This window comes from Acinonyx jubatus, chromosome B2 (assembly GCF_027475565.1).
Source record: "Acinonyx jubatus isolate Ajub_Pintada_27869175 chromosome B2, VMU_Ajub_asm_v1.0, whole genome shotgun sequence".
NCBI classification, from domain to species: domain Eukaryota; kingdom Metazoa; phylum Chordata; class Mammalia; order Carnivora; family Felidae; genus Acinonyx; species Acinonyx jubatus.
In genome coordinates, this window is record NC_069385.1 from 57,871,950 (window position 1) to 57,898,687 (window position 26,738).

The following is a 26,738-nucleotide window of genomic DNA, read 5'->3' on the forward strand; positions in this document are numbered from 1 at the left end:
CATCCTCCTCTTCATTCTCATTTTTCCAATGACTCCATCTTTTAGCATCCCAGTTAGGCTTTGTTACAGGTGCCCAGACCTTAATCTGTAGCAGTTTGTGCCATCCCAGTTTTCCTAAACAGCATGCTAAATTGTCCCAATTTATTACCTTGCTCTTCCAACTTGTCTGCCAGCCACAAAGCTAGGACCAGTTTGTAACCAACAATTGCTGAGTCAGGCAGGAGACTAAAGTAATGAGCCTTGAGAACAAAGCATCCACAGGGGAAATCCCAAGGTAGCCACCAACGTCTGTGTGTGTGTGTGGGGGGGGGGGGGTGGTGGCTCTTATGTTAAGTGCCAGTGGACTGTGTGTCGGTATGCGGATACTTGGAAAACACTGGCTGTTTTCATGTGCTGTGTTTTCACAGTGCACTGTGACAAAGAAAGGAAAGGAATTGTCACTACAGTGGACTGGCTCCTGCTGTCGGCAGTCACCTAGACATGGACGCCCAACTAGAAGCTAAAACTTGACTTAGAAAGTTGGAAGAAAAGCTGAAGTTAGAAAAAGGTGTGCAGTTGTCCATTATTCTGCTAGCTTTCTGGCTGGCAGACAAGTTGGAAGAGGAGGATAATAAATTGGGACAATTTAGCATGGTCCTGTACAGAAGTCAAGGAGAAGCCAAAGAAAGCATACCACTCCAGATTGATAGGGGACAGTTTTAATAAGCAAGGGTACTTTTGAAGCTTGTTTTGAGCAGCTGTAAAACTAGTGGATTTCTGTACCTACTTGCCAAATCTTAAAAGTTTATATAATGACCTTCATTGGGTTCAGTCACATACATTGTTCATATGGTCTTAATACCTCATTTGTTTTCAAGGCTATGTCTTTGGGGTGGCTTCTAAGAACAGAGAAGGCAAATGGAGTGCATATTCCAAGGAAGAGTGGGAGGGGGTGGGCGGCTCGGATTGCTTAGGTTCAACTCAAAGGTCAACAACTAGTCATATCTTCTTCTTCTTCCCCTTCTTCTTCTTCCTCTTCCTCTTCTTCTTCTTCTTCTTCTTCTTCTTCTTCTTCTTCTTCTTCTTCTTCTTCTTCCTTTTTCTTCTTCTTCTTCTTCTTCTTCTTCTTCTTCTTCTTCTTCTTCTTCTTCTTCTTCTTTTAAAGTTTATTTATTTATTTGTTTTTGAGAGACCAGGGGAGGGACAGAGAGAGGGAGAGAGTGAATCCTAAGCAGGCTTTGTGCTGATAGCGCAGAACATGACAGGGGCTTGAACTTACCAACCATGAGATCATGACCTGACCCAAAACCAAGGGCTGGGTGCTCAACTAACTGAGCCATCCAGGCACCCCATGCAATTCTACCTTGAAATTCATCAGACTGCTATTGCTGAAATATTACAAGGTAACCTAGTTGTCAGACTTCTTGGTTTTAGGTGCAGTTAGACCATCCTACTAACATGGTTTCTGGTGACTTTTTTGGGAGTGAAAGTGGGGTTCATGGGGTCCAGAGCCAACAACCAAGAAATAATTCTTGAAGATGTCTTTGGTGCAAAAAGTGATTTTATTGAAGCATGAGGGCAGGACACCTGGGCAGGAAGAGCTGCCCTGAGACCATGGGATGAGACTGGTTTTACACTGTGGAGTTGGGGGGAGGTAAAGTCCAGGGGAAGTTTCCAGTGAGATTTTCATATCCTAAACAAGACTCACAGGATAGTGGAGGCCTAGCTATTGTCAGGCTAAGGTTGTTTTCCCTCTAGCAAAGCATTAGCATTAAGATAGTAGGGAGTTCCTGGAGAAACTCTGCCAGCCTCAAGTATTTGCCAATGGGCTGCAGGTTATAAGGAAATTGAGTTCTATCTGCCATTTCCTTCTGACTTTGTTTCCCACATCAGTTTCTACTTGATTATTCCACCTCTCTAGGGTTTGTGTGAGAAGAGGCTAAGACATGCCTGTGTGTAACCCACCCCAGGCTTCTATTACTTGATGGAACCTATATGAGTCCATTGAAACCAAAAAAGAATATAATACTCCTAATTCACCTAGTAATTGGTCTTTTCAACTTGGTCCCTGGATAACTTGTATGGGTGGGACCAGTGTATAAATTAACCCTGCCTTTCAACACTATACCTCTTCTACCTGTGTCTCCCTCAGGATCTAATCAACAAGAAAGTGTTTCAGGATATTAATAGGTTATATTCTACATAAAGTTAAAATATTTTATCAAGATACTCACCAGTGATTTAAAAATCAATCTGCATTCTAAGATCCTCTGTGTTACTGTGAATGTTTCCAAGGTGTGCCAGAGAAAGGCTGACAATTGCCTGTGTGTGTTGCATTCAGATTTGTGATTCTGCACTGTTACTTCTGAAATTTAGTTTTATCTTAAAAGTCAGTCTTGGAGATAAAGAGCTTAATGATGTATTATAAAGATCTTGGTTTAATAGAAAACGTGAGGTAAATTTTGCCTGTCAGATGAGCAACCTAAAATTCTAGCTACAAAGGGATTTCAGATTTTGAGTAATCTGTCTAGACAAGGGTAATTATAGAAAGTGACTGTTACTTCTCTAATGTTAAGTTTGAAATTTGATAACGAAAAGTGAATATTATTTATTCAGATGCACTATTTCAAGTAATATACTTCACCAAGAGGCATGGTTTCACATCCATATATCAGACTGCCTTGTGAATATTTCCCTTTTATTTTTGCAGGATTTTCAAAACTTGTTAATGGATTTCTTTTTTTTTATAGAAAGGAAATTTTAATGTGTTAAACATCATGTGCATTTTCTGTTGTTAATGAAGACATGATACATTCAGAAAGGTATTAAAAAACAAAAAAGACAAAAAAACGAGACCAAAAAACTTCCTAGAAAGAGGCTTCATGAGAAAAAAATCAGCCCAAGTTCTATTCCTTTCACTCAGAAGTGTCTCTTAGCACAAATCAGCAACCCCTCCACACACAAAAGCACTGCCATTTGTCTTTGCAAGCAGAACATAAAACACATGCCTTAGTTAACAGGTTACTTCAGTGCCCACCTGGTCCAGTTTAAAATATTTGTTTGGAGATCCAGTTTGTATGTCCTCCATAGGTACACTGAAGAAGAAGCCATGTATTGTCCTATTATTTTGTAAATGGCAGCTCTTTTAGCTGAAGCAAACCATTAAGATTATAAAGAGCTCTCTCTTGAAAGAAATTCTCAGATGAAAATACATTAAGGAGAAACTCTGAAAGTTAAACAAGCCTAGTTTTTTTTTTTTTTTTCACTAAAATGGTGGGATCAAGGTAGAATGTCTATTCTGAAGAGCAGCTCCATTTGTCTCCCCACGAGAAAAGGCCAAATTTTTTAGGACTCATATAATTTAAAAACTAAGCTAATAAAAAAATAAAATATACACCTTAAGATACTATAAAACTTGAAATAATGTCAGGGTTTATGGAATGGGAAATAGAGTTCTGTGTTTATTTTTTCTTTTTCAAAAAAGGAAACTATAATACAGTTTTAAGTTAAAAACAAAACAAAACAAAACAGAACTCTGAATATGGATAGCATTTCACAGACTCTATGCACACAACACCACACAAGAATGAGTTACATATCAGTGATTATCATGCAAATAACTGGCTGGCGACTTAGATTTCCTGCAACAGAAGTCCTGGGTCAAAAATGTGTTAAAAGCTTGTAATGTCAAGGACAAAAAAAAAAACGGTATGAGGGAAAAGGAAGAAAAGCCTGCCTGGGTCTGTTATAGACATGATATTCAACAGCATAAAAATAATACCTTCCATAGAGCCCCCCAAATGGGGCAAAACCTATCTTCCACAACTTAACATGGGAAAAATAAATTCACTTGTAACTATAGCACTCCCATATTTGAATGATAAGTATGTTCAATCTGGTGCTATAAGTTAAGAAATTGTTGAGAATATATATGAGTAAAGCAAAATAAAAACAAAAGGCTAACCTTAAAAACTGGAAAACCCATCTGTTCTAAAGCCAAGTAGGTATAATCCTGATCATTACTATATATGACATAATCCACAGAAGGAAAGGAAGGCCCAGAAAAAAAAATCTTCATTTTGTTCAGTACTTAGGTTTGATGTTATCCTAGGAAAAACACTGACAATTCAATGAATGTGTCACACATACAACTGAAAATCCCCTTCTGGTTTCAAACACATTTAAACAATAATCTTCCTTGGCTAATTTTTCTCCTGTGCCAGACACAACTTCTTTGTACAGGACCAGTTCAAATACCTCCTCCCCTTCAAACAGTAGATATGAACATTCAGGAACATTCTACAATGCCAAGTGCCTTAAGAAAGAGAAAGATTCTGAAGTTCTAGTGACATAAGTGATCTGAGGAAGCCAGGTTGTGATTAACACTGATGGGAGCCAATTAGGCAGCGGTGGTTTGTTTCTCCTCAGGTGTTTCCTCCAACAACTGCATGATCAGTTTGTGCAGGGGTTTGCAGATCTTTGAGTAACCCCCTCTTGTGAGATGCAGAAAATCAAATATGTCTTGGCAGGAGATGGCACCATCCAAGTGCACAAAGCCCCCATCTATATTCAGGTGCACATTGGCAGCTTTGGCAGGGTAACCGTGAGGAATTAGTTCACCTTGGCGTTCTTTTACCTCAAAGGGCTGGGCTTCTCACCTCAAGGTAACAAACACAATTACAATGATTTTAGCCTGTGGCTACCTTGTGTTAGTAAAGTTCTACAATGGCCTTGATTCCACCTCCTACTTCTCCCGCTATATTTTCACAGTTGTTTGTTCCTACCCAAATGACTATGACCTTAGGTTTAATAATCTCCAGTTCTCAGGCTGCCTGGGTGGCTCAGTCGGTTAAGTGACTGACTCTTGATTTTGGCTCAGGTCACGATCTCATGGTTTGTGAGATTAAGCCCCCCACTGGGCTCTATGCTGATGGTGTGGAGCCTGGTTGGGATTCTCTCTCTTCCTCTCCCTTTCTCTCTCTCTTTCTCTGCCACTACAGCACATGCACACTGTCTCTCTCTCTCTCTCTCTCTCTCAAAATAAATGAACTTAAAAAATAATAATAAACTCCAGTTCTCCATTCTTTAGTCTCCACAAAACATATTTTGTATCTCCCTCAGTTCCAAAATTCAGTGCATTAATTGGGGCAAAAAGCTCTCACCATATCTCCTATTGCTCCACCTTGGAGTCCCCCACAAACAGTACATCCTGTTCTTTGTGTTTATGGTCTAGGACAAATCTGTTGTGCTGAGACATCATCTGTCATCTCCTTGAATATCGTCCACTGCATGTGCAATAGCTGCTGGGTTTGAGTATCCTTGGCTCATTCTATACTCAGGCAGAGGGTCCCTGCAGGTTCCAAGTGGCTGTGGCATGGGCTGGTGATATGTCTGTCGCTCACTCAGTCCCTGTGCCATGTCCCTCGGCCCAGCACCAGCAGCAGCTCCTCCTGTTAATGGGATCCTTCCTCCCTCTCTCCCTTTCTCCTTCCTTCCCTTACTCCCTCCCCTTACTTCCCTCTCTTCTCTCCTCTCTCTCTCCCGCCCTCTCTCTCTCTCTGTCTCTCTCTCTCTCTTTTTCTTTCTTTCTTAGCATGAAACTCAGGGGTAAATTTAGCAGTATTTTTAAAACATTTTTATTGTGATAAAAAAACATAACAAGATCTATCCTCCTGACAAATTTTAGGTGTATAGTACATTATTGTTAACTATATGTACACTGTCGTACAGCAAATCTCTAGAACTCTTTTCATCTTGCATGACTGAAACTCTATACTCATAAACAGCAATACCCCATTTCTCCCTCCCCACAGACTCTGACAATTGCCATTCTACTTTTTGCTTCTGTGAGTTTGATTACTTTATATATCTCCTACAAGTGGAATTGCACAGTATTTGTCCTTCTGTAACTGGTTTATTTCACTTTGCATGACGTCCTCAAGGTCAATCCATATGGTAGCATATGACATGTTTTCCTTCTTTTTTTAAGCCACTTTGGTGGCTGTCTGCAGTTCTGGTTCTCTGAAGCTGCCACAAATGGCCCAGTTCTCTTTTGTCCTCTGCCCTTGACAGACTTTTAGAGGACGATGGGTCCCTTTAGTGCTCTGAGTCAGGCAAGACAGATGCCAGTCACTTGGGAAGCCCCCCTGAAAAGCCAGAATATTGGAAGGATGCTTTGCTCTTTTCTCCCCCCAACTCCCCAAGGGAGAGGATACCAAGTGGTACTGGCTTCTGTCTGCTGTACTGTGGGTCTCTGGAGCAGCAGAAAGCTGCCAGCTCTCTTTTATTTTCAGAGGCACCAGACATCTAGAGCTTGCCACCTTGTGCCAGCACTCCATATCAGGTGAGACAGAAAGCACAGCCTGGACAACCTCCTCCCTGGACACCCAGATCATTGGATGCACACTCTCTTTTCCTCTTTGGGGGGAAACTAGAAACTGGGAGCTGCGATTTTTCTTCTGTTCATTCCACACTGAACCAGGGAAGGGACCATGGTGAGTGAGTGTGTACTAGTCTAAACTTCGCCCTTGTTCTTATTGACCCTCAGCCTGGTGCTGTTTCCTGTCCAATCAGATTCAAGCAAGACAGATAACCTGCCCTTGGATGGCCTCATGAAAAGGCTTAACATTGGGGGTGTATTTCAGTCTTCTCTTTCCTTCACCAGGGGTGAAGCTGGGAACTGGGAGTTTTCTCACAGTTGTGCTGCACTGATCTTATGGGCGTGCCTATGGAGCATTAGCAGCACACATTTTTCTGCCAACCTTGATGTGGCTGATTTCATGCTCTCCTGGGGTGTAGGAGCCTCTTAATTGTTCTGGATTTCTCAGAAAAGAAATTGGCACATGTACCATTGTTGAATTGGTATCACCATGGGCAGAAGGAGAGAACAGACTTCCTATTCTACCATATTTCTGATATTTCTACTTGTGTATCCTATAGAACACTTAACTCCAAAACCAGAAGTTTCATACCAGGTACTTGAAATCTTTTCCTCCTCTAGGTGCTGTATAACTCAAATTTCAGTCACCAAATCCCATAGATTCTACATTCCTATTTTCCCTTAAATTCCTTCCCTTCTCTCTAGCTCAGTTGCTACCATAAAACTACAAACCATTCCCTGCCTGGATTTCTCTAATCACTTTCTGCATTTCATGCTGCACCAACCCTTCTAGATCACTGTCTACATTGTAGCCAGAGTGTTTTTTTCAAAATAAATATCTGATTTTCATCTTCCTAATTAAGAGTTTTTACTGGGTCTCCATTGACTTTTAAATAAAATTCTAAGCTTTTAAATTATTTATCTTAGTATGATCTTGGGCTGACCAATGTAATCAATACCATTTCTTAAGATTTCCCTTGAAAGAACTCTTCTTCCTTCTCCTCCAATTCTATGATTCTATAATGACTTACCATCATAGGACCCAACAACCCAACAACACTGGTATATTTCTCTGGTCAATGGGTGAGCCATTGACTGAAGCTGGGGCAATCTCAGTACTTCTTTAGGAATCTGGGTAAAAGATTGGCCTAGGTTGGTGGCCAAAGTTGTGGAACTTGATGTATAGGATAATAGCATAGCACTCATGTTTCCACTCCTACAGAAGAAGCTAGTCTGAAAAGTTCCAGCAAATATTCAGAGCAAAGTGAGTGGACTATGTAGAGACTGAGTCCTGTTGGCATTTGAAATAATTGTTCCTATTGTTCACGTTACTTGGTAACATCTTTCAGCTGGTTTTCTGAGTTGATACATTCTCCTTTTCTTTAAGGTAATTCAAATTGGATTTTTTTAACCCTTAACATATCTGATTAATATAAACGCCTAAATTAAAGGGTTTATTAACCTAAAGCAAGGTTCACAACATTAAAATTGTGAGAGAAGATTTAAAATAAACGTCTAACACACCCACAGAAATTTAGTTCTTCTCCAAACAGAAGAAAATGAGCTAAAGATGTTAAAAAGAAAGTCCAATGAAATTTGTGAGCCTTCTATTTTAAAGGCAGTTAAAATTAACATGATTAGAAAGAAATTATCATGTATGAAACTGAGTGAAGAGAATGATTTAGAAGTGTCCTAGGGACCCTCTCAAACTTAAACCATAGCAAGTATGTCTTGTTAAAATTCCAGAATTCTGGTGAGCATTTGATTGCATTAATATAGTATTAAACCAAGAGGATACAAATAAGCTTTGTTCTTTTCTCTCAGAATTCTGTGTAGTTTCTGAGGATGTTCATTACAAAGAATGAAGAAAAATTGTAAGTCAAAATACTACTCTTTTATTAAGTAGGTTGGTTCTTAGCTATTATGAGTCTTTCTAGTAAGCAGAGTCTCTTCATTCCTTGGATCCAAATCCAGACTGTGGTACGTCTGACCCACCAATGCTATATAATATATAAGACTCAGTCACTGGCTGATAGCTTCATAAACACTCTACAGGTTCTTTTATATCTTGTAAACTGCCCTGTCTCTGATTCATTGTCTATACTTCAACTTGAGAGATTTTTTAAAGAATATAAATCTTATTTGTAACACTGCCTTGCTTAAAATATAGTCAATGGATACTATTAGTCCTCAAGCTAAAATACAAACCACTAACAGAAATCACAACATTTCTACTTTCTGCTTGGCTATTACTTTCTTTCTTTTTTTTTTTTTAATTTTTTTTCAATGTTTATTTATTTTTTTTTTAAGGGACAGAGAGAGACAGTGTGTGAGTAGGGAAGGGGAAGAGAGAGAGGGAGACACAGAATTCAAAGCAGGCTCCAGGCTCTGAGCTGTCAGCACAGACCCCAACACAGGGCTCGAATTCAAGAACCATGAGATCATGACCTGGGCCGAAGAGACGCCCAACAGACTGAGCCATCCAGGTGCCCCTTGCTTGGCTATTACTTTCTTTAGGGGGCTTTTCTTAGCTCTTAGCACTGAGCTGGATACTGTCTCCCTTCATTGTAAGGCTATATCTCCAAATGAATTCTCTGTCATGATTTCCATATTCAACTATAATTTCCTAATAGTTCCCCAATAGAATAGAAATCTTTGAAACTTCAGATTTGTCTTTTTTCACTATTATTTTCACCATTTGTTTAGAACAGTATTTGAAACATATTTGATATACACACTCTTCTTTAATAAATAAAAGTTAGAAATATATCACATTTTTTTAAAAATTAAAAAAAAATTAAGCAGGCTCCATGCCGAATATGGGGCTTGAACTCATGACTTTGAGATCAAGAGTCACATGCTCTACTGAGTCAGCCACACATGCCCACATTTTTAACTTAAATATGAAAAGCTTGGTTAGGCTACCAAATGATATATTCAAGTTGTCCTTTGCTTTTCAAGACTAAAGATATGTAGTGAATGTAACTCTCCTATATTGTCTAAGGAATTGATAGTCATCTGGCAAAAACTATCAGAACCAATCGGGGAGATTAAAATTCTCTGTGGATCTTGTCTCAAAATTCTAATCTCTTCTGAAGTGATGTAACTATTATATTGCCAGTGAATTAAAGAAAAGAGATCATTCTGTAATCTTAAGTTTACAGCCTAATGCATAATGTTTAATTTTTTACTTCCCTTAGGTGAGGGTGAAATAGTGTGACTGCATTTCATCTGAAATCTAAAATTAGCTCAAACCAACATGTTCTCTTTAAAAGGGTAAAAGGAAAATGATGTAATGTTTTGTATGTCACATTAGATTCTGCTAGTAGTCTTTGTAATGATATATCTTGTGATTTTGTGTTTGAACTTTTACAAAGGAAATGGAGCATCGAATGGGCTATATCCAGTTAATTTTCTTAATCAAATGAGCAAAAAGAGCTTACACCTAAGAGAACATATATATTATTCATATTTTACTATAAAATATAATAATAAAACTCTCAAAAATATGCATTTTTTTGGTGAGTTGACACTAACTTGATTTTCTGCTATGATGTTGCACCTGAAATAATAAATGCAAAGAAATATGAATCACAAGATAATTCAACTGTTTACACTCAGTTTGGGAAATATATCTATTCATGATACTAATTTGTCCAATGAAATGAAATATGGATCTACTGGTAAATAGAATTTTTTAAATAAAAATATAGAACCCAAGTCAATTAACACTACAAGTTTTGAATTTTTCTTTACTCATTCAGTTTGAATCAAATTAAGAATAATATGGTCTTTAATTTCATTCTGCAATTTAATGTAAGAAGTACCAAAATTCCACAATTATAACTTACTTGGCCATTTTTGATTGTCAAAAATTAATTTGTTGATTGTTGATCAATAAAAAATGATTTATTATTGTAATCATGTATGCAATACAAAATATAGAAAGTGGAATTTTTGAGAAAATTCTGTCCTTAGGTAGCTAATATTTCTTAATATCTTTGGGGGTTAGGTGAGTTGATTAATGGATTTTCCTGAGTAATTTCTGCCATAAAATGTTTTAAAATGCATTTTATTTTATTTTTGGTAGGTGGATATGAAGGGGAAAATGTACTAAAAGAGCTTGAAGTATGATAAAGGCACAGGGTACAAAACAATGAATGAGAGCAACTCTGAGTAGCAGAGTTCATTTTATTCCAAATTATCCCTTCAGTTATTTTTTAATTATGTTTTTTAATTAACCAGATTTCAAGTGTTTACTTGGGACAGCTTCAGATTCATATATGGTTTAGGAAACTATATAGGGAAACTACCCTTGTATGCTTTGTCCAGTTTCCCCCAGTGGTGACATTTTGCCAGACTATACTACAATGTCACGAATAGAATATTCACATATATACAGGTCCTTGAATTTTTATAAAAGCCTGAAATATAATTATTTTATTTGATAATTTTTTCCCTTTCATATAGTTTCCTGATAAAGGATGAATATTAAAACTGTATATAGTGTTTATTAAAATCAGTGTGATTGATAACTTGGAATCATTTCATTTGTTTAAATAGTATTCTGTGTATTACTAAGTACACACCAACCACAAAAAGCAAAAACTTTCTCTTTCCCTCCCTCTCTTTCTTTCTATAAATGGTATATGTAGTTATAGATGTGGTTAGTTTCTAATGCCGCATAATAATATTCAAAACCAAAAGTGGAGGAGGATAGCAGGATCTGTCATCCATGCTCCAGACGGCATGCAGCATAGACAGTGTGGTGTTGAAGATATGTAGGAAAATCCACTGCACCTGCATGCCAGACACTAATTACAGTCCCAGTGTGGATACGCCCCAAATACTCCATTTGATAATTGTGATAATTGAGCTATTTCTGGGGTGCATGGATGGCACAGTTGGTCGAGCATCCCACCCTTGGTTTTGGCTCAGGTCATGATCCCAGGGTCATGGGATTGAGCACCATGTCCAGCTCCACGTTGAATGTGGAGCCTGCTTAAGATTCTCTCTCTATCCCTCTGCCCCTCTGCTCTCTCTCTCTATTTTTTTTTTCCACTGAGCTATGAGCTATTTCTTCACACTTAAGATGATCATTTTGGACTTTGAGAACCCAGCAAGCATCTCACAGTCATCTTGGTCTTTGTAAGTTGGAAACTGTTTTACTCTTCTCAGGAGCTCTCCTTGATTAATAGTGTGGTACCAGGCTTCTTTCTGGTTAAAGTATTTTTATCGATTTATTTTGTTTTTCTCTTTTCTTTTATAAGTTCATATGTGTATATTTATATATGACATTGCTGTCTAGTACAATAATTATATAATCATTCTAATGATAGTTTTGATATGGTAATTTGTGGTATGTGTGTTTTCTTTCATAATGAATTACTACTCTTCAGAACTATTCCTTTTTTTCTTTTTTAATTAAGTTTATTAAGTTTATTTATTTTCAGAGAGACAGAGACAGCAGGAGTGGGGAAGGGGCAGAGAGAGAGGAAGAAAGAGAGGGAATCCCAAGGAGGCTCCATGCTGCCAGCACAGAGCCTAATGTGGGGCTTGAACTCACGAACTGTGAGATCATGACCTGAGCCAAAATCAAGACTCAGACGCTTAACTGACTGAGCCATCCAGGCACCCAACTCTGTCAGAACTATTCTTGATCAAAGGGTCCAAAAAATAAATATTCAGTATATTTCTTGCAACAACTTTGCCAATGGATTTGGATAACTTCTCCAGTAGACTTTCCACATGACTCTAATATTTAATTAATATTTAACTTTATTGTTGTCTAGGACATATTTGTGTCATTATGGCCCTCATGGTTTCCTCAGTTAGGTAAAAAAGAAGCTAGTAACATGGCACATGGCTTTTGAAGAGTAATCAGTCCTTAAACATTACTCATCTTTGAGCAACATTGTCACTATTGGACATAGAGCAGCTACAAGAACTAGCATCCTCTCAAGATTTGCTGCAATTTATTATGAGAAATAGGAAAAAAGCCTTATGTATAATTATAGGTTTACATTTTTCAAGTATAGAGTTGAATCCATGAAAACTATCAAAACATGTTTTTTGCTTCATTTCTTTTGCATAAAATGATACCAAGTCACGAACTGTTTCATAGATATTTTGGGGATAACACTAAATTATAATGTTATATTAACAATCTTTAAGTATTTCTAAGAGAATAGAAAATTAGGATATCTTAGGTTCAATATTAGGGATTTTTTGTTCTAATATCTAGGATCTAAGACATTCCTGAAAAATGGAAAATAGGTAGATTGGATAATAGAAGGAAGCCACAGACCAAAATGTGGAATGATGCTTTGCTAACTCTTATTGCTCAGTCCTCAGCATTGAGAGTGGGTACCTCCAGGACACCTAATTCCTCCCAACACCACCAACAGGATGGTGGGATGGGAGTACCTTAGGACAATCAACCGGCCCAGTGTTTCTCCCTGCATCATACTTTGGGCCACACAGAAGCAACTGTTTTCTGCCTCCAGGAGTGAATATGACTTTGAAAATTTAGCTACAAACATAGGGCAGAACCCACGATAACTGTAAATGTCTTGAAGCATTGCTACCCTCAGACCCAGCAGGTACAGTAACCATCCAACAAATGATAAATACAAAGGTGAACACACAGCATATAATCAATAAATACTTACAGAAATATAGTACTGCAGAAGCATGGAAAGCTGAACACTAAACTGAAAGAAGAGGGAACCATAGTTGATGAAGCACAGAAAAAATTCAGAATAAATATTGTCTGTGTGTACCATAATACACATGAGACTGTATTATCATGACAAAAAATAAAGCAACACAGATAATGTAAATGTAGATTTGCTTATAAATAAACAAGCATATGAAAGAGCTCAGAATACGAGCCAAAAACTAAACAGGAACGAGGAGGAATGAATTACGTATTGGCATGATTAAACTGAAGAATGTTTCCAGAATGCAGAATATGTTTCATAGTACAGAGGGAAGAAGCCTAAAGAGTGGGAACAGAATTCTTAAATTGGTCTAATGAAACTGAAAAAGACTGTGAGGATAACACGCATATACGTGTGCACATGCAGACGCAAACACAATGACATAGTGAAATTTCAAGACACTAAAAATATGGAGAAAACCCAAAAAGCATTCTTTAGAAGAAATGTCAGTCCCTTCACACACACACCAAAGAACAAGAATCACCATAACCTCTAATCTAACATTTTTGACAATATCATCTTGGAAGAGGTAATAGAACATGATACGAAGTTTCTATTTGCTATGTAGGATGCTATACTTAATCAAATTATATCTACTGTGTAGGAAAAATAGTAGGAAATATATAGTAGGAAATATATCTAATCCTAATCCTAATCCTAAATACTAGGAAATATATATACTGTGTAGGAAAAATATGACAGTTTGTGTATGGATGGACTCTGAAAATTTGTTATGCATGGAACCTCTGAAATAACACCTAGAGGGTGTGTATACTGGAGGGAAAGACAATATGACTCTATGAGGAATAATTGGAAATCAATTATTTGCAAAATATTAATACATTTATGAGTATAGAATATTTAGAAATCTTAAAATATAGTAGTAAGGAGCCTGGGTATTGAGCCAAACTGATTATTGGAAGCCTAGCTTTGCTACTAATTAGCTGTTTGACCTTGCACAAATTTCTTAACTTCTCTCTGACTCAGTGTCTTTATTTGTAAAATGGAAGAAATAATTATATTCACCTCATGAGAGTATTGTGAGTAGTAAACAAATGAGCCCTTGAAAAGTGCTGAGAATAATGCCTGGCAAATTATGAGCACTAAATAAATGTTAATTATGGTTATTACTAATGTGAAACTAATAATTTGAACTAAAATTTCAGGCATTATAAAATAGGGTTGATTTGGGACAAAAAAATAAGTTTAATAACATTTTTTTTGATATAATAGGTGACATGGATGCTGCTTGAATTTCATCATTGCTAGAAATATATCTATTTATGAGTGTTTTAAAAATGTAAGTCAAAGTTGGTTTCTGGGGTTTTTTTTCCCAACCAAAATCTTGGTGCAATTTTCTCCTTGTCTGTCTCCAGAATAATCCTTCCCTTTATTGCCTATTTCTCCATCAACTGTTTCTAAAACTTACTTGGGGAAAATAAGTGACTTCCTGGAAAGTATATCACATTTGTGTGTGTATTCGTGTGGGGAAAAATTGTATTCTTTTTGGAAAGTTAATTTAGTATTGATTTCTTTTCTGAGTCACTATTCAGTTTATTAAAATAAAATGATACTAAGGGAAATGTGATATATTTATATTTTCATGAGAAAATATGATTTTAAAAGACCAAGACAACTAGAATTTTACTTTATAAGTCTTTACAAATTTATTTTCCTCTAAGCTAACATGTGAAATCCCTAGCATAGTACATACATTCCTTTCTTTACCATTACCTAATTTCCTAGCATCCACTACTGTCACTCTGTTGTAAACTTCAGTAAGAAATTATCTTAACCTGCTATGTCCTCTTGCCTTTGTGCCTTTGCTCAAGACACTTATTCTGTATAAAAAGCCCACTCCCTTCTAAACAAAAATAAAAATCGTGTGTTTGTATGTGCATATATGTATATATACCCATATAGGGGCAGTTATAGAAAGTTAAACTTGCATGAATGAAGGAACTCAATTGCCATCTTCCCTAGGAACATTTACTAAATTCCTTGCTATCAGGAGTCTGAAATAAATGTATGGACTTTTGTGGTGAGATGAGGGAAGGGATCAGGATTTATAAATTGGGCATCATGTACCCTCAAACTCGTTAACCTGTTCCTAGGCTCTGTGTTTGAGTTCAAGGCTTTACTGACCACATCTGGAGTGTTGTGTATATAGACAGTCTTTTAGAGGCTGGACAGCATACCAGAAGACTAATTTCCATCCACACATTATTCTCATTCTCCCTTTATTCATTTTAGTCCTTTAGTTTTTTTCTCTTTTCTTACCTGCTAAGTATCTATTTGGTCTTCTAGGTGAGAGACTTCATCTAGAAGTTGACATTTGCCTAGTTTGCCTTGGGGACTGGAGAATATTTATGGACTCAAGTATGGGTTACTACTATGGCCATTCTCTCCTTTTCAAGTTTCAGTTTCCTTTTATTTTCCAGCCTCTTAAAAGTGATCTAACATTGAAAGAGTTAATCTCTTCCGATAGGCCTATTTAGGGCTGTTTGAGACCTGTATTCCCTCTGCATGTATAAGACTAGGTGCTTCAGATTTTTTACAAAAGGTCTTCCTTGTTCCTGATTTTGAGTTCCCTTATAAATTCCTTTTTGATTAGCTTACAGTTGAGATATACTGCTTTAATTGTTTCTCTCTTCCTCATTTACAGGTTTCACCCATGTAAGAATTTGCTTTGAAACTGGGCAGTAACTTTTCTGTGTTTTCTTCTTTAGTTATTTTTTCTACCTGCAGTTACTGATTTGCTTCATTTTCTCTTTTCATTTTTCCTTTAGTTTATACTTATTTTCCATTCAACTTAATTTTATTATGTATTAAAGTTCTGGATTTTATTTCAGTGCGTTGGTGTTACTTGTTAAAAATATGTATTCAATCTGTTATATTGGCTGGGAAGCCTGTTTAGTATATTTTTAATGTTTCTATAACAGCTCTTCCTTTCTAACATAATCAAAGGAAAAAGAGTAGACCTTAACATCCTCCTATAAGCTAAAAAGGCAAAACAATCTGCCTTTTCAACACTCTACACCAATGGTTTCTGTGGAAATTTGGAGGGGAGAAGAGCTCTCTACCAACTGCCTCTGAGATTGCACACATCTTTAGAGACCCACGGGGATCCTGCCACAGCTGTTCTGCAGTCTGAATGGCAGTTGAGAAAGAATTTTCTATGACTTCTAGCTATGGCAGAGGAAAATCAATCCCAGGATTGAGTGGTACGAGGGTGGGTCAGGAGGAGCATCATGCTACCCAGCTTTGTCTCTTAGGCTCTTCCTGTCCGAGCTACATTTCCAAGACACAAGGCATGCAGACCCTGCATCATGCTACAGGCAAAACAGAATTCTCTGAGACAGCAAACATGTCAGAGAGGTTTAGGTTTATCAGAATAAACACTCACATGGAAGAACTGATTTAGGAAGTGATACCTACTTAATGCAAAAATTTTTGGTGGATCGTTCTTCTTAATAAAAATAAAAGGCAGACTCATAAGAGAAGCCCATAACTGCAAAGCTATCTCATCAATTAAAACTGGAAACACTGGCTGACTCATGAAGTGATTATTTTATGCTGGCGGTGGATCGGAAAGAGTCGTATGCATTTCAAACATTTGTCATGCTCTTCAGTTATTATCCTGTCAATGTACTCAGCACATTATAAACAAATAGGTGACAGGAAAGCAATTAGAAATTTAGTGTATATTATTCTGTACTGTGCTTTGTTTTCATTTTTTTATTTGTTTATATGGTAAAATAAGTGCATAGCCTCTTGAATGCCGATCTACTCCATAAATGATGTGACTAGTCCATTTTTCTTTGAGGTAGTACAACTGTTATTGGTGTTTTCATTTTAGTACATATTTTTCAGTCACTTTGACTTGTGCACTGATGGATGTGTCTCTGGGTGAGCACCCACCTTCCCTTAATCATTGGCAGGGCAAATGGCGATGGGAGACTTGACATCAGTGTCTTAAAGAAAAGAGTACTCTTTAATGGGAAAAGTAGACAGAAGAATTTTTTTTTTTTTTGAAGTGTCAAAGCTCTCTCTCCCCATTTCTGTATTGCTTATCCCTGGCTTCAAGGAAGGATAATAGCAGGACTACATATTTCTTTCAAAATGAATACGCTTAGGGATTTTAAAAGTCCATTTGCTGGTCTCCTGATTATAGGCACTGAGATGAAGTGTGGGTTGGTGAGGGGTGAGGTACTGCATGCATTGACTACTCTCCAGCTCCAGGCAGCGTTTAGCTAAATAAAGTGTTCACTGCAGCAGCCCAGTGAACACACTGGGAGTTGGCCTCTCCTGGTTCTACTGGTTCCTGACTCTCTGTTCCTGTCTCAGGGGGTAATTTGCTTTGGTCCAATTCCCCCAAGGCAGATGCCTCAAAACCCAAGGATAATTTCTCATGATAGAATTTTTCTCCAGGACACTTTCAGAAAAGTTAGGCTAAACTATGGTAGAAGAAAAGATATGTTTTACACCAAAGCCCAAAATAATATGGGCTAATAATGGTCCATTCAGTGTACTTATTCAAACAATATATTCTAAATGAATAGAGACCAGATATTAATCAGCAATGGGGCTGCAGGTAAATTTTTATTTTGGGAGTTTTCTTTTGTGTTATATGGTCATATCGAAGAGATATAGAGGAGTCATCATTTGAGACATTAACCAGAATTTTCTACTCCTTCCCTCACACCTGTCAACATCATTAATCTTAAGGAGAAGCTATCAGATCAGTGTTGGAGAAAAACAGCAAGATCTTTTACTTGTGAAACAAAGAGTGTAGACTCTAGATGCAAGGCCCAAATTAAAAAAAAAATTGATTATAGTTGGCACACAATATTACATTAGTTTCAGGTGTACAACTTAGTGATTTGACAGCTTTATGCATTATGCTATGTTCACCACAGATATAGCTACCGTCTGTCACCTTCTCATCACTATTACAGTATCATTGACTATGTTCCTTACCCTGTGCTTTTTATTCTCATGACTTATTCATTCCATAACTGGAAGCCTGTACCTCCCACTCTTCTTCACCCACTTTGCTCATCCCCCACTTCTCTCCTCTCTGGCCACCATCAATTTGTTTTGAGTATTTATGTGTTTGTTTATTCATTTTTATTAACTAATTAATAAAAAATAATTAAAAGGCCCAGAGATTTGTTGTTGTTGTTGTTTTTATAGGTCAGTTTCAGCACCTGAAATACATATGCAGGGATCACAGTAGGGGCTCAGTAAATAGGTTTAATTTAGTGGCTTTGTTTTATAATTGAATCTCTTTCTAACAGAGCTTATGGATAGTCTTGAGGACAACTACCATGTTTTCATATTGCTATATCTAGCAAAGACTTTGACACACATGGCATACATGAAGATAGAAGAAGGGAGTGGGTTAGGGATAGCAGGAAGGGGAAAAGAGACAGAAAAAGAGGGAGAGAGATAAGCTTGTGAATCACAGAAGCTTATTTAAGATTTTGATAAAGCAGACAACTGCATTAGAGTAGTATTGGAGATTACAAGCACTGGCTGTGCTGTCAGTCTGGGAGGGATAAATTCTACAATTGTTGTTTACTCATAGGTCATGGTTTACTCATATATCAAAATGGTGATAATAATAGCATGTGTCTCATATGATTGTTTTGAGAATTAAATGAATTACTGTTTGCTACAGAAAGTAGCATATCTAACATACAATAAGCACTTAAGAAATATTTATTGAATAAACAAATTAGTGACAATTTGTGTAATCAGCTTTAACTTGAAGGGCACAGGAATCTGGGTAGATAAATTATAAACTGAAGTTCATAGAAAATAATCATTACAAAAAAGAAGTAACCATAATATTTCCTATTTCAGTGGCTAACTCACAGAAATGAGGAACTTCTGATGTGAACAAAATTTTTATTGCCTCTCTGTTTTAGAGCAACCTCTTGCTAGAGATGAAATAGAATTCAATTTGTTTTGATGCTTTGCAAATAAAGCAAAACAATTTTTTTTTACTTCTTAACATAGTACACCTTATTTGAAACAGAAAACCCCTAAATTTTTAAACTACAGTTTTCTCTTGCCTTCTCTATCCTCCTTTTCCTTTATTTTCCTTTTGTTTTCTTTGTGACATGTGTACTTCTAGATGTACATGTGTGCTTACTAGATGCCTAGTCCTCTGATAGATGATGACAAGACAATTACACATGAAGTACATAAAATCTAACAGGGAGATAGAAATGTACTATACCATACAGTGTGTCTGGTAAGCGATGTTCTGGGAGAAGAATACAGAAACTCACGGGAGAGGCACCAAGCTCATACTGTGGAGTTTCTGAGAGGTTTCGTAGGACTCCTAACATTTAAGGTGAGACCCACAGAATAAATAGAGGTTAGCAAGGAAAAGAGAGGTTTTGGTTAAGATTGTTCTGCTATAAAAACACATGTGAAATCTGGAAAGTGAGAAAGCAGAACATAACAATTAAGTGCAAGTTGGGGTTGCTTGTGACTGGGGCATGATAATAATAATAAAAAAAAGAGCTATCTGGGATAACTTCACATGAGCCAATCCATAATGCTGAAGGGTTTAGACTTCATCCCAAAAAGAGGCTATCATTTGATGGCTACATACATTTGGGACAGCAAGAATATTAAGGATATTCTTGGCAAGGATAACAAGAATGTGGGGCCAGATGGGTTTAGAGGAACACTGGGGTTTCAAAAAGAATTCTCAGCAGCCCCTGCTCCTGGGGGATTTCCTTGTCCAGATAGTTTGCCAGTAATTGGTATATAGTTATATATATCAATATATAGTTATAAACATCTTAAGGAATTTCAAAACAGCCATTTCTTATAGATAATGAAGGAAAATCTGCTAATCTGAACAAAGAGAGGAAAGTTAGAAAACACTAATTGAAATAATTCTTTTTATTATTCTTTAGCTATTTAAACGTTGGACTGTGCCCTGCTTACTACTTCTTAGAAGTCTGACAAAGTCTATTCATGTCTTTGAGAGAGGAATATCTCAACAAATTAAGTTGAAAATGAAATTTCACTTATTGGTATATAAATGTGCCACTAGGTGGATATTTTGGGGGGGTGGATACTTTAATATTTCATTTCATAAAGAGGTTTTCTGACTAATTGCCTAATTAAAAAGTAAAGTATATCATAGAAAAATCACTATGCTTTATGCCTTCCATTTCATATTGATTTAAAATGCCATTACAATCAATAAAATGGAAATTTTATTAATACGATAGCATGATAAAGACCTCTTAAAAAGCATATTTTCAAACTTTCTTCTGAGAAAATTAGTACATTTTTATTATTTATAATTATTAGTTTCCCATCTGCTAAATTACTTTTTACTTATTTTATTTTTTTTAAATGTTTATTTATTTATCTTGAGAGAAAGAGAAAGAGCAACAGAGAGAATCCCAAGTAGGCTCTGTGCTGACAGCACGGGGCTTGATCTCACAAAGCATGAGATCATGACCTGAGCCAAAATTAAGAGTCAGATGACTAACCAACTGAACCACCCACGTGCCCCTCTGAACAACTTTTTAATTACCACAAAAAGACCAGTTTCTCATGCATTCAGATACCACCATGTCTTGAAAAGTACAGTTAGATAATGGGCTGATTAATAATCGAAATAATGGAAATGATACCATTCCAGTTATTTGGTTTCCTGAGAGTATTATTATCATCTTCTAAACAAGTATCACCTTTGCGTCTTAAGCAAGTTGTTTTGACCAGCTTCATATCATGAGACAAAGCTGGAATAAACCCTATACTGCAACTTGAGTAAAATTATTTTTTGGTCCATTTAGCTTCAATTCCCTTATAATTATTGTTAATGCCTTACAGATTCCATCCATAGTAAGTCTAACTATACTTTGCCAGTTATAGTTTTTAATGTCGTTTTGTGTTATTTGTTTTTCTGGGAATTTTTAAGAGAGGTTATGGGCTGTTAACCAAGAGTCATTTGGATTTCATGCCCTGGTTTTTTTATATTTATTGAAAAAATATATCCTATGCTTTCTAAAGCATTTTTTCATTGCTAAATCTTTAACCAAAACGTGTTCTTCTTCCATATTTTCAACACATTATCTCCCTATTTTGTTTTTCAGATTTTTTTTTTCCTGGGCCCCATGCTATTTTTCCTCTCTTCTCTTATCTTTTAATGAGAGGAGGTCAACCCAGGCCTTCTGTTTCCCCAGGAGCAGTGCTGCTGTGTTCTCCTCCTGCCCCTCACTCTTCACCTGCATCCTTTTGAGTTTTTGTCTCAGATCTTGTGCTGATGCCCACTGATGTGCACAGAGTGAATCTACAAGGTTGAGGACAGCGTTTCTATTCTTCCTGTCTGGTTCTCTGATTATGCTGAGGTGAATGTATCTCTGGAAAATTTGATGCAAGCTGTGCTGTGCTGTCATGAGAAGGTGTGCAAAAACTCCTCAAGTTCACAGCACCCAACGCCCTTCCATTCTCCAGCCCTTCCTAATTATTTAGCTCACCTTTCAGTATGCAACATGAATTTTTCTGTCTGATGTGGCTGCTTAATCTGTAGTGCTACTGAGAAGTAAAATCCTGGAGTTGTCATAGATGAAAAGATAACTAATTAGAAAGAGGATTTTGAAGCTCTGATCACCCCAAAAGCAACTTATCTGTGTAGTAAATCTAACATGAACCTAAGTGAAAGTGTACTGCTGAGGAGGGTAGAAATCATTGACAGTATTCTTCATGTCCAAGACTGATGATTCTGCCTCATAACTCTTTCATATGCACTGGAATCCACAGGAAAACATTGCTAGTTCAAGGGATTTTGAACTTTTACATTTGTTTCTATATTTTCATCACATTTTCAGTCAAAAAATAGAGATGGGATAAGAGGCAAACTAGGTAGATTAGGTATCACCATCTTTACCTGAAAATAGTCTGAAATAACTTTTACTGAATTTTCATGTTGTTAAGTCACTGTAAAAAAATAAATAAATTTGACTCTTTCAGGTTCAGTTTATTGGTAATCTCAACCACCCTTAGGATTATGATATTTACTAGGAACTAACTCCCTACACACACACACACACACACACACACACACACACACACACTAACTTATATATATATACATATATACACACACACATCCAAGACTTTTTATTTGAGGTTTTACAGTTAGAGACTATTTCTGTGATGCCCATGTGCTACTAAGATCTATGTGTCCTCCGTGCAGATTCTCCCACTGGGACTTATTTATTTATTTTATTTTTTAAAATTTATTAATGTTTATTTTTGAGAGAGAAAAAGAGAGAGAGAGACAGCAAGTGGGGGAGAGGCAGAGAGAGAGGGAGACACAGAATCTGAAGCAGCTCCAGGCTCTGAGCTGTCAGCACAGAGCCCAACACGGGGCTCAAACTTAAAAACTGAGATCATGACCTGAGCTGAAGTGAGACACTTAACAGACTGAGCCACCCAGGTGCCCCTCTCATGATTTGCTTTTTAAAATTTATTTATTTATTTATTTATTTATTTATTTATTTATTTATTTATTTATTTATTTTTGAGACAGAGACAGAGCATGAGCAGGGGAGGGGCAGAGAGAGAGGGAGACACAGAATCTGAAGCAGGCTCCAGTCTCTGAGCTGTCAGCACAGAGCCCAATGAGGGGCTTGAACTCAGCAACTATGAGATCATGACCTGAGCAGAAGTCAGACACCCAGCCACCCAGGTGCTCCCCAGACTTACTTTTCTAAATGAGCTCTATACTAATGTGGTGCTAGTAATTTGAGCCAGCCAGGTGCTCCCTCCCACCAATACTTAGAGTGGCTGAATCTCCCAGAGTTAGCCCAGTCATCTTGAGGGACTTACTTAAACTTTATGTGCTCTAGGGCTTTCTTGCTTGCTTGCTTGTTCGATTATTTACTTGGTTTTTCCATCTGTACTATGGGAATGAGGACAGTACCTCCTGATAATCTTGCCTCAAGGATTAGCTGCATTAACTTTTAGGGGTGGTGTCATATATAGTAAACGTTCAATAAAAGTTAGTTTATATTAGTTATTCTGCCCAAATATCTAATCTGTTTAATTGTGTATCAGATTGTTTTACCTATAAATATATGGAACTTATATTTGATTTGATATTTATTGGGTAAACATATTTCTTAGATGATTTGGCCATGTACATACAACTCTCTTTATGATATTAGGTGTTAGTTAATCATGTGGATCTCTTTGAAATATTATTGGTGGGATGGGACTAATTAATTTCTTTATGACTACTCTCCTACAGTCATTATGCATTTGGCATACATTTTAAAATTTAAATGCTTCTTTATTTTACTGTTAAGCTCTCTAAGAATTAGTAGACTTGCATTATAGGAACAGTGTTAAATAAAGAAAAATGTGTACAAGAAATTTGCCTATAGCACTACCCATCCAAGCCAAAAATCCTTATATACTTTTGTCCTTCAGTGTCACAAAGACTCTGTGAGTAAAGAAATTTACTTTGTTCAGATTTACAAAAGTAATAAGTAATGAAGCCAGGATTTGGACACATTTATATTGTCTTTAAGTTAATACCATTTCTTTTATGCTGTGGAGTCTCTCCTTTGATTTAAAAATACTGGCTGCCTTTCAGTGCTAGATAGTACTTGAAAATATTGACAGTGAATAAATGTCACAGTTCTCTCCTGGTTGCTACCTACTTCAGAATGACATAGAATGATAAATATACTTCTGGGTTGTTAATTTTAAGGTGAGTTACAAAGTATAAATATACACGATACCCAGCTACTTTAAAAGCATGTCACATTTCCTGTTTAACTCATGGTGGTTAGTGCACGTGTGTGTGTACGTGTGTGTGTGGGTGTGTGTGGGTGTATGGGTGGAAATGAGGCACACATGCAGATGTGAATGGTCAGTTTACATAATGCCACTCATGAGGATTGTCTGAGGATCACTCTCGTTGGTCTAGACACCCAAGGAAAGATATGGTGTTGTTCTTTGGCACAAGGCACATCACCATCCTGTAGCAGCATGAAGAAGATCAGGAGACACAGGAGATGCACAGGGAGCTCTAATTGAGTAATGGATCAAGGACTGTTAATGCCTAGTTCAACATCTCAGCACAAAATAAAGTATAGAGATAAAAAAACTTTGTTATATATCCAGGATGCATCTTTTAATTTTTTGCATGAATAATAATATATTCTGGTTATGAACTTGGTTCTGTCTTATAACAGGGTTTAGGTGGTCACCTGTGGGTCAGTCTTTTCAAAAGAACTTCTCCCATTTAGCACTTTGCTAATGCCAGTGGCACAAGCTTCTGAAAGAGCATTTGAAAGACAAGCAAGGAACATTAGGATTCCTTTTTCCTAGTACCACTGTGTTAGAAAGTGAGAATTAGAGGTGTCTAGAACATGTAGAAGTCAAAGAGTGGAGAGAGGGAGCCTGTCTAGTGATAGCGACCACTTGAACTCTAATAACAGGAACCATTTATTGGGCTTGCACTAGTTGCTTTCACCGTCCTAGGTGCCACCTCTATATTATCTTACAAATTTGATTCTCACAAACAATCTCCTAAGCAGATATTATTTCTCTTTTTCTTTCTCTTTTTTTCCTAATAGGCTAACCAGGTAATTGAGGCTTGATTTAACTACAGTGAAAACTAGGCTCACCATGATACTGGCAGCTATAGCATATTAGCTCTGTGATGCTTTCACAGAACAAGTGTAAATGTTTGACTCAAACCAAAGCACCCCTTGCCCTCTTTTAATTTGGTTCCTCTGTGAATTTAAATCAAGTTTAGATTTTAAAATACCAGTGAAAATGTTCATATACCGTTTTCAACTGCATGCAAGATCAGTGTTATTTGCCTCTCTACCCAAAACAATTGAACAATACAAATGCTAATTATGACCAAATGGCCAAAATTTATGGAGAATCTATTATATGCCCGATCTAGCAGGAAAAGCTTCACATTCTTTATTTCATTTAATGCTCATGATGACACTATGAAACTGAGTTTGTATAAATTAGGAAACTTGCCTAAAGTCATGGATCTAAGAAGTTTTACTATTTGGGGCTTAACTTTCACATGATTTGTCAGCACTGCTGAAATCTGTATGCCAACATAATTATGATGTTTCCAACAAACAGAAAAATATACATTGTGAAATACTATCATAAATTAAAGTACTATTTGCTTTCAACATGTAACGTTCAGTTTCATCTAATTTGGATATATCTTCTTATTTATGTTTTTCATTGTCCCAATCTGTCATCTTACTCTCTGACCTCTCTTCTTTATGGCCACTCATTTATGGATCTATGCACCTGGATTTAATTATTGTCCTCTGTGTCTCTCAGTGTCACAGCCTTGGAAAGCTCATCTGTGATTATATTTTAAACTGTCGCATGTAGAAGACTCCTACTTCTAGCACTCCTTTCACGTCTTGTTTTTGCTTGTCTTTGACTTTTATTTATGGCGTCTTGCCACCAGGTCTGAAAATGAAGCTAACGTGTTGTGAAATTGTAGCTCTCCACTAAGGAGCTCTTGTGTTCAACTCTTCACTCCTGATATTTGCGCCACCCTTGTTTTACTCAACTTTGGGGCTTAAATGCTCAGAATGAGTTCTCTCTCTTTCTCTCTTTCTCTAGCTCCTCTTGGTTTAAAACCTAGTAACTAACCTTGTATAGTCCATTTATTCTCTAAATGCTTGGCTTATTGCAAAAGGTCTGTGTCAAGATTGCCTGTCATGGTGCTCTTCCTACTAGGTATGAGGGGTATTTCCAATTAGTTTGTGTATCCATGGGCTCATATATTTCTGAGGTGGGTTTTAGCATCTCTTATATACTATTTTATGTGTGGGTAGTTCTAAGTTATATATATCTTATTATATAATCTTGTTCACATAAAATAAGTGGGTGGTAATAGAATAATTCTGGTATAATAATGTCTCTCAGTACTTTGAACACTTTCTGAGTTGTATATCCCAAATTACATAATCATATGTAAAAATTAGTTTTAGTGTTATGACACCAGATAATTTTTGAAAACTTTCCCATTCATTGAGGTGAACAGATTTAGAAACACTTAAATAGTAGAAAAGTTTTATTACACCTGCCTTAGAGTCTATTATTTTCTCTATCTCTAGAAAGCATATCCAAGATTTTTTTTACCAGGGCTTAATAAAATATTAATTTTACTTATTATTCTTTCATTTAGAGGCACATTCTTTTATACAGAAGAATTGGAAAACATTTGTATCTTGCATTCATATCTTAGGTTTTCGTCAAAGTTTTCATCAAAGCTGAAGATTTGCCCATACAATTTATGAAAACTACCTTCCGTATAACCTAATGTGAAACTCCACTCCTTATTGTCAAACCAGTGAGGCAGATTGTCAAATCAAACTTACTCACTTTTAGGACAAACATCTTTGCATATACTTTTATTCAAAAACTTTTTATGGGGCACCTAGGTGGGTCAGTTGGTTAAGCGTCCAACTTTGGCTCATGTCATGATCTTGCGGTCTGTGGGTTCGAGCCCTGTGTCAGGCTCTGTGCTGACATCTCGGAGCCTGGAGTCGGCTTCGGATTCTGTGTCTCCCTCTCTGCCTCTCCCCCAGTCATGTTCTCTCTCTCTCTCTCTCTCT

The 26,738-nt window shown here is 36.8% G+C and overlaps 1 long non-coding RNA gene and 1 pseudogene across 7 annotated transcripts in view; one reads left to right on the forward strand and one right to left on the reverse strand.

The window, feature by feature from the left end:
- LOC106975272 (uncharacterized) overlaps window positions 1-26,738 on the forward strand; it is a 1,087,042-nt gene that overhangs the window by 682,291 nt on the left and 378,013 nt on the right. The gene's annotated exons all lie outside the window — the stretch shown is intronic.
- Window positions 4,364-5,446, reverse strand: LOC113598752 (platelet-activating factor acetylhydrolase IB subunit alpha2-like; annotated as a pseudogene).